Genomic DNA, 7,187 nt, shown 5'->3' on the forward strand with positions numbered 1-7,187 from the left:
TATTTAGGGTTTGGGTTTGGGTTCCAGTTAGGGTTAGAGTTTGGGTTAGAGTTTCTAAGGAGGTCATCACCCTCTTCCCCATCTTGCCAATACTGCATTGGTTATGTCAATATTTGATTCCTCATTCATCAAGAATCCACTCAGTCGGACTCTTCTTTCCTCGTTGTAACAATTTATCAGCTATTCTTCCCAAACCAGTGCTAACAAATCTCTCCTCAGTGTTAGCTCTTCAGCAAACCTGGCTGTCCATAGATTCCAGCTCTTTTTTATATGAAACAGAAGAGCTTTATAGTCCAAGCACAGAATTTGTTACTCTTTTTTTTTTTTTTCTTTTCCTTTAAAGGGATGCTGTTATATCACCGCTTGCAATCAATGCATTGTAGGGTTAACTTATGGAAAAATGAAATACAGCAGCTGAGCTCTTGGTACTAGACTTATGAGTATTCCTTAATACTTTCCTATGCCGTCACTTCTTTTGTGACTTTGCCCCATTGCTGGAGCTTTCCCACAGTGACACAAGTGTGGTCAAATGAGTGTCTTTCACACTGTCTTTTCCAAGTACAGTCTTCCTCTTCATGTTCCCACTAGCCTCCTTTGTGTGCATCATGGCTGCCATCCTAAGGATCCCATCCTGTGCGGGCAGGCAGAAGTCCTTCGCCATCTGCTTCTCTCACCTCGCCATCGTCGCGGTTTTCTATGGCACCCTCATCATTGTCTACCTGCTGCCCAGAACAGCTCAGCAAAGTCTTCTCCTTTTTCTACACCGTCCTCATGCCCCTGGCCAACCCCCTCATCTACAGCCTGAGGATCAGGGAGGTCAGAGAGGCCATGAGGAAAGGGCTCAAAAAAGTCCTGGCCAGCACCCAGTCCTCATAGGATTGTTAGACCGTGATGTAGAAATGGTCCTTCTGTGAATCGCTGAGGATAAAGTTTGGGAAAGCGTGTGCTCTGCACCAGGCGCCCTCAAGAAGCGTTTGCCTTGTGGATGTTTGTGAAGCGGTAAGAGGAGGGAGGAACGAATTCCTTAGTGATCTTTGTGTCTTCTTTAGAAGACAATGTGGAAAAGTCCCTGCTTGCTTGTGTCGTTAATTCTAAATAAAATGGTGTACTTGTCAGTTGGATCTCTGCTGTTCCTGGGGAGATAAAACAGGGATTTTGGCTGAAAAGAGAGCTCTTCCCAATGCCTAGTGCCCCTCGTTATCTAAGTGTGGATTCATCTCTGTCAGCTGAGCACATTTCCAGTGCAGAAGTCTCAGTCTCATCCCATATCCCGTCCCCTCCTACCTAGCAGACCTCTACGATAGACGTCAAGGGGAGCTCCATGGGGATGAGGAGAAAATAATGGCAGTCCAGAATGTGAGGGTACTTAAAAGGGCTGTGTGGTTAACAGCACTCATGCCTGCAGGCATGGACTTCACTGCCAGGTGGTCTGCCACTCAGCCCATCCTCAGGTCGATGCTGACACAGGCCACACCAGTGTGCATCCAGAGCCTGTCCAGTGTGATTGGAGAATGCTCCTTGGCTGGCACATCCCCTTGGGCAGAAGAAACATCCCTGAAGAATTTTAGGCTCAAAGTTTAATTATGAATAGCTACTTGTTCAGCATGGGCCCTCCTCACAGCCCGCAACAGCGGTGTGTTGCACCAGGATGACAAATGAGAGTGACACGTGCAGAAAGTGATGGTATTGAGGGTGCCTTGCAACTCCTGAGGTCCCTTGCAACTGCAAAAAAATCCAGTAGGATTGGAAGAGCCCTAAACATCTCAGGCTCACATTTGTAAGGTTGACTTTTTCACTATGAAAGGCTGAGGGAGCTGGGTTTGTTAAGTTATGAGAAAAGAAGGCTTTGGGGACCTCTTCCTTTCCACAGGCCTTCCCACCTCTACCAGGAGCTCATCAAGAAGACAGAGCTGGGCTCTTCCGTGTCGTGTGTGATGGGAGGATGAGGGCCCACGGGCACCAGTTGAAACAAGTGTGGAAAAACAGTTTTCCCACGGAGACACTCAAGCACTGGAGCAGGTTGCCCAGAGACGCTGTGCTGGGTCAGTCCTTGGCAGGTTTCAAAGCCAACGTGACTAAATCCCTCATCAACCTGGTGTGAAACTATAGCCGCCCTTGCTGTGAGCAGGAGGTTGGTCTAGAGACCTCCCGGGGTCCCTTCCAACATGAGGGATTGCACGTTTCCTTCCACCACAGGTCTTCCCTTCCCCATGGTAGGGAAAGCACTCGGGTTCCCCATGACCCTGGAAGTAAGCCAGACATAGGTTTGGTCGGATCATCTGTGTCATTCTTGTCCCACACCAGTCACTGCTGCTCAGATGCAGAGCTGCTTGGCAGGCACCCCAAACAGCCTTGAGCTTGTCCTTTGCTTCACCTTCTCTTTTCTTTCTCCCTCTTTTCATCCAAGTTCTTCCCTTGGATCATTCTTGTGCCCTCCATACAAACACGCCACCTCCATTTGCTCTTTCCTCACCGGCCCTGGGTTTGCTGGCTTTGCAGCTGTTTCTGAGGTGGTCACCATGGTTAATCCTACATTGGAAGGAAATTGCATTAAAGTAGCACCACCTTTTAGTATTTGTAGTGCCCTGCAACTCCCCATGCTGTGACCTTGTGAGAGGCACCACAATCGGGGCGAGCCATCTGCACACAAATATTAACAGCTGACCAAATGGAGCTTGAGTCCAGGGGGATCTTGAGAAACTCTGGGATTTGGCCAACAGAAGAATCTCTTGAAGTTTTACATGGAGAAGTGGCCAGTCCTGTATCGGGGGCAGAATAACGTGTATGAGGTTAGTCAGGGCCAGCTGGGACCTGACGGGCTGAGGAGGGACCCTGAGTACAAGGGCCTGGGCACTGTCAGGGTTGCCATACAAACCAGTGGTGCACGCTCCCAGTGAGCAAGGCCAGCTGCATACAGGCCTGCGTTAGGAAGTATGTGGCGACCCAGACAACTTGAGCAACCATCCACCTGGAGTCGGCACTGGTGTGCCCACGTGTGGACTAGTGTGTCCCCCTGTGGAGGCTTCCTGTTCTAGAGAAGTGGGGAGGAACTGGAGAGGGTCCGGAGGAGCTCTGCTAAGACGGGGTTTGGGGCCTCAAGCACATGCCCGGTCTAGGTAGGCTGGGGAACCTGGGCCTCTTTGGCCCTTTGGTCCAGTGGCATGGAGGCTCCGGTCTGTATAGCAGTAGCCTGAGACTGCTTGAAGAGATGCACCATCAGAGCTGGTGGAGCTTTTCTTCATAGTGGGAAAGAGTAGGGAAGAGGGCCACAAAGTGCAGCTTGGGAGGCTGAGACTGGACATGAGGAGAAAGAAATGTGACCGCAATGCAGATGCGGTTCTTGGAGCGATCTTGTAAAGCTCTTATAGCCCACAGCCAATGGGATCTCTCTCGTGATGGGTAGGAGGATGTGCTCTAGAGCAGGCATTCCCTGCTGCACCGTCAGAGGGACAGGGCATGATGGCTGCCCTCTCCCAGGGATGGCTGCAGGGTTGTGAAGGGGGTGTGCAGCCAAGGATTCCCAGGGCTGTCCTTCAGAGCAGGGTCCCTGTGCCCCAGGGGGCTTTGTGCCGGGGCAGGGACTCTGCCACCTGCCAAGGTGCCAAGGTCAGCGCTCAGCCTGCCTGGGGATGTTCCCATGGCACTGCAGGGAGAAGCTGTGGGTGGAAGGAGCGACTGCCAGCAGGGCAGGGCAGGGCCGGGCAGGGCAGGGTTCCTCTGCTGTCAAGGGGGTTCTATGTGGGTGAGGGCTACTCACAGCTCCAGATCACCCCCAGGACTTTCCCAGGGCACTGTTCAAGAAGCACATCAAGGCAGGGGCTACTTGAAAGGTAAGGATCCAGTGCTTTCAGTCTTCTACTCTTGGTTGTCTGGGTGGGGAACAGGACATAGAAATTCATCTCTCAGTTCTGGAGAAGGCACTGAAATTCCAAATATGCTTCTCTGAGAGGTGAATAAACCTGTGATGATCAAAAATCAACACCCTGTGCCCTACGAGCAGCACCAGTATCCCCTTTCCAGCCTCCCCAGGGTTGCGCTCATGTTACCATCAGAGCCTGCAGACACGGAGATGCCCCTGGGCAGTGTCCTGCTGCCAGGAGGTGTCTGCAGGGCCAAGATGAGTGCACAGTGAGTGGGATGAGCTCTGTGAGCATGGACAAGGAGGAGACTTGGGCAAAGAGAAACAATTCCTGGCAAATACGGCTCCAGGCAGCAGAGTCATGGCAGGGAGTGGGAGGAAATTGCAAACAAGGACTGGGAGAGGCTATGTTCAGGCAGCTCTCTTTTGGTCCTTCACTGTGGATGTCTTCTGGGCGTTGTCTGCAGGGCAGCGTTGACTCTCCCTTTGGGAGATCCCATTTCAGGACACCTGACTATCCCCTTTGCCTGTCCTTCTGCGCTTGCAAGCTGCCCTACAGAAAGGCACGGCTCTCGTGTAGGATCCTAGGGAGTGCCGAGCCTTCCCTTGGGGGTTGGCACCGACCTCTCAGAGTTCACAGATCTGCCCTTTGAAACAGGACTCCTCTGCTCTCATCAGAGTCCAGTTGCATTTGTTTTAAAAGCAATTTGCAGGTGCAGTCATCCTTGAGGAAGCACAAATGAAAGCACAGGGCAGCTGGGAACAGAAGGAGGGACACTGCAGTTCTCATGACCCTGCACTAAGCCACAGAGAGCTGACCCCTTTTGCCTGCCTGGTCTTAGGACTTTCACACTTTCAGTTGTAAAAATGGGGATTTCTAACCCCTAAAAAGAGCACTCACCAGACGTAATGATGGAAAACAAGAAACTCGGACAAAATTACCATAAAGACACACTAAGACTCTCATCTTCAGCCCACACTCTTCAGAGTCATGGGTGCAGATATTGAACTTTTCCACTAAAGGTGGATTACATCTGACATCACTTGTGAACACCGGAGGTGTCACCAACCAGCTCCCGTGTACTCACTGCAGCAGGGCAGAGCTGACTCCTCGGGACATCACAGGCAGAGCCCCTGCTCCTCACAGCACATTCAGCACAACAACCCAGAGAAAGGAAATGCTTTTTAATTGGGGGTGGGTGGGTGTGTATTTCAATGAGAAATGGAGTACCTTTGCTGAGAGAAGTCTGTCCTAACTTTACCATGTCTTTTCCATCTTTGGACAGACTTCTGTGCCCAGGGGGAGCAAATGTCCAACAGCAGCTTCATGACTGAGTTCATCCTCTTCATGTTTGCAGACATGCGGGAGCTGCAGCTCTTGCACTTCTGGCTCTTCCTGGGCATCTACCTGGCTGCCCTCCTGGGCAACAGCCTCATCATCACAACCCTAGCCTGCAACCACCACCTCCACACCCCCATGTACTTCTTCCTCTTCAACCTCTCCCTCCTCGACGTGGGCTCCATCTCCCAAAATCCATGGCCAATTCCCTGTGGGACAGCAGGGCCATCTCCTACGTGGGATGTGCTGCACAGGTATTTTTTTTTATCTTCTGGATCTCAGCGTTGTATTCTCTCCTCACTGTCATGGCCTATGACTTCTACGTGGCCATCTGCAAACCCCTGCCCTACAAGACTCTCCTGGGCAGCAGAGCTTGTGTCCACATGGCAGCAGCTGCCTGGGGCAGTGGTTTCCTCAATGCTGTGCTGCACACTGCTAATACATTTTCACTACCACTCTGCCAAGGCAATGCCCTGGACCAGTTCTTCTGTGAAGTTCCCCAAATCCTCAAGCTCTCCTGCTCAGACTCAGACTACCTCAGGGAAGCGGGGCTTCTCGCGATCAGTGCCTTTTTAGTCTTTGGTTGTTTTGTTTCCATTCTGCTGTCCTACGTGCAGAGCTTCAGGGCTGTGCTGAGGATTCCCTCTGAGCAGGGGCGGCACAAAGCCTTTTCCACGTTCTTCCCCCACCTGGCCGTGGTCTCCCTGTATGTCAGCACTGGCATGTTTGCCTACCTGAAGCCCCCCTCCACCTCTTCCCCATCCCTGGATCTGGTCGTGGCAGCTCTGTACTTGGTGGTGCCTCTCGCAGTGAACCCCCTCATCTACAGCATAAGGAACGAAGAGATCAAGGGTGGCCTGTGGAAACTATTTGAATACATGCTACTTCAGCATCAATAAGGTGCCCATCAGTCTCATAGGACTCCATGGGTACCTCAGGAAAAGCCATGGCTAACTTCTGTTCATATGTGTCTTTAATTTTCGCTTAGTTTTGTTTGTTTGCTTGCTTGCTTGCCTTTTTTTTTTTTTTTTTAATATATAACTATGATAATATTAGTCTTGTCCTCCTACCTTTTTTTTCTCAAAGACCTCATGTATATATGGAGCCAGGCTCCCTGCTTAGATAAACTCAATAGAGAATCAAGCAGAAAATTATTTGTCTCAGCTCCCATCTCTTATCTATCCTCTCTGGAGCTGGGGGTGCAGCCCCAGCAGGCAGGAGGGGTTCAGGAGCCAAGAGGCAAGCTGCTGCATGGCAGAGCAGCCGCAGTGGCCCTCAGGGCTGCCGCTCACTGCCTCAGTGGCCACTCTGCCACCTTCAAGTCAGGGCTGCTGCTTCCTTGGAGCCATGTCCATGGACAGCAGCAGGACGTGGTCTTTTCAGTGATGGTCTCCCCTCACTTCCACACTGTCCTCTTAGACCTTTGCAATTGTGGAAGCCCAAAGGTCTCGTGTAATTTGTGGCAGTCCCGTTGTCTCTACAGTGGCATCCCTGTGGCTGTGGGGAAGAGCAGGCAATGTGAACCACTGTGTCAGAGCTGGCCTCTCTGCCAGCACCACCGTCACCAAAGGGGCTCCTCAGGGCAGGGCGAGAAGGCTAGATGCCTCTTCCAAAGCTGGTGTCAGGAATACACCCAAATGAGTGACCATCCAAGTAGAGTCTCTCAGAGGACACAGTGAACCTGCGGAGCCCACGTGCTAACAAAGACACTGCAATGTCAGGAGAGGCTGTGAGGAGCCAGCAGGCAAAAGGACACAAGACTGGAGAGTGATTCAGGATACTTTGAAAACCCACAGGCTGGATCTAGTGCAGCCCTCATGATCCCCTTGTGCCATTAGAGACACCCCATGGTCCGTCCAAGCATCATCCTGGGCTACTGAGCCATCAGGGAAGATGGAAAGGGGCTCACAAACAGTGATCCCCATCTACCTGGTCGAGTGTTTATGGGAAAGGATGAGGGGGAAGGCCAACAAGGCGATATCCTGCTGG

The 7,187-nt window shown here is 51.6% G+C and overlaps 1 pseudogene; it reads left to right on the forward strand.

Moving 5' to 3' along the window:
- The first annotated feature begins 5,168 nt into the window (after window positions 1-5,168).
- On the forward strand, window positions 5,169-6,097 carry LOC143171668 (olfactory receptor 14J1-like; annotated as a pseudogene).
- The last annotated feature ends 1,090 nt before the right edge of the window (window positions 6,098-7,187 follow it).

The sequence above is a fragment of the Aptenodytes patagonicus genome, chromosome 29 (genome assembly GCF_965638725.1).
Source record: "Aptenodytes patagonicus chromosome 29, bAptPat1.pri.cur, whole genome shotgun sequence".
NCBI classification, from domain to species: domain Eukaryota; kingdom Metazoa; phylum Chordata; class Aves; order Sphenisciformes; family Spheniscidae; genus Aptenodytes; species Aptenodytes patagonicus.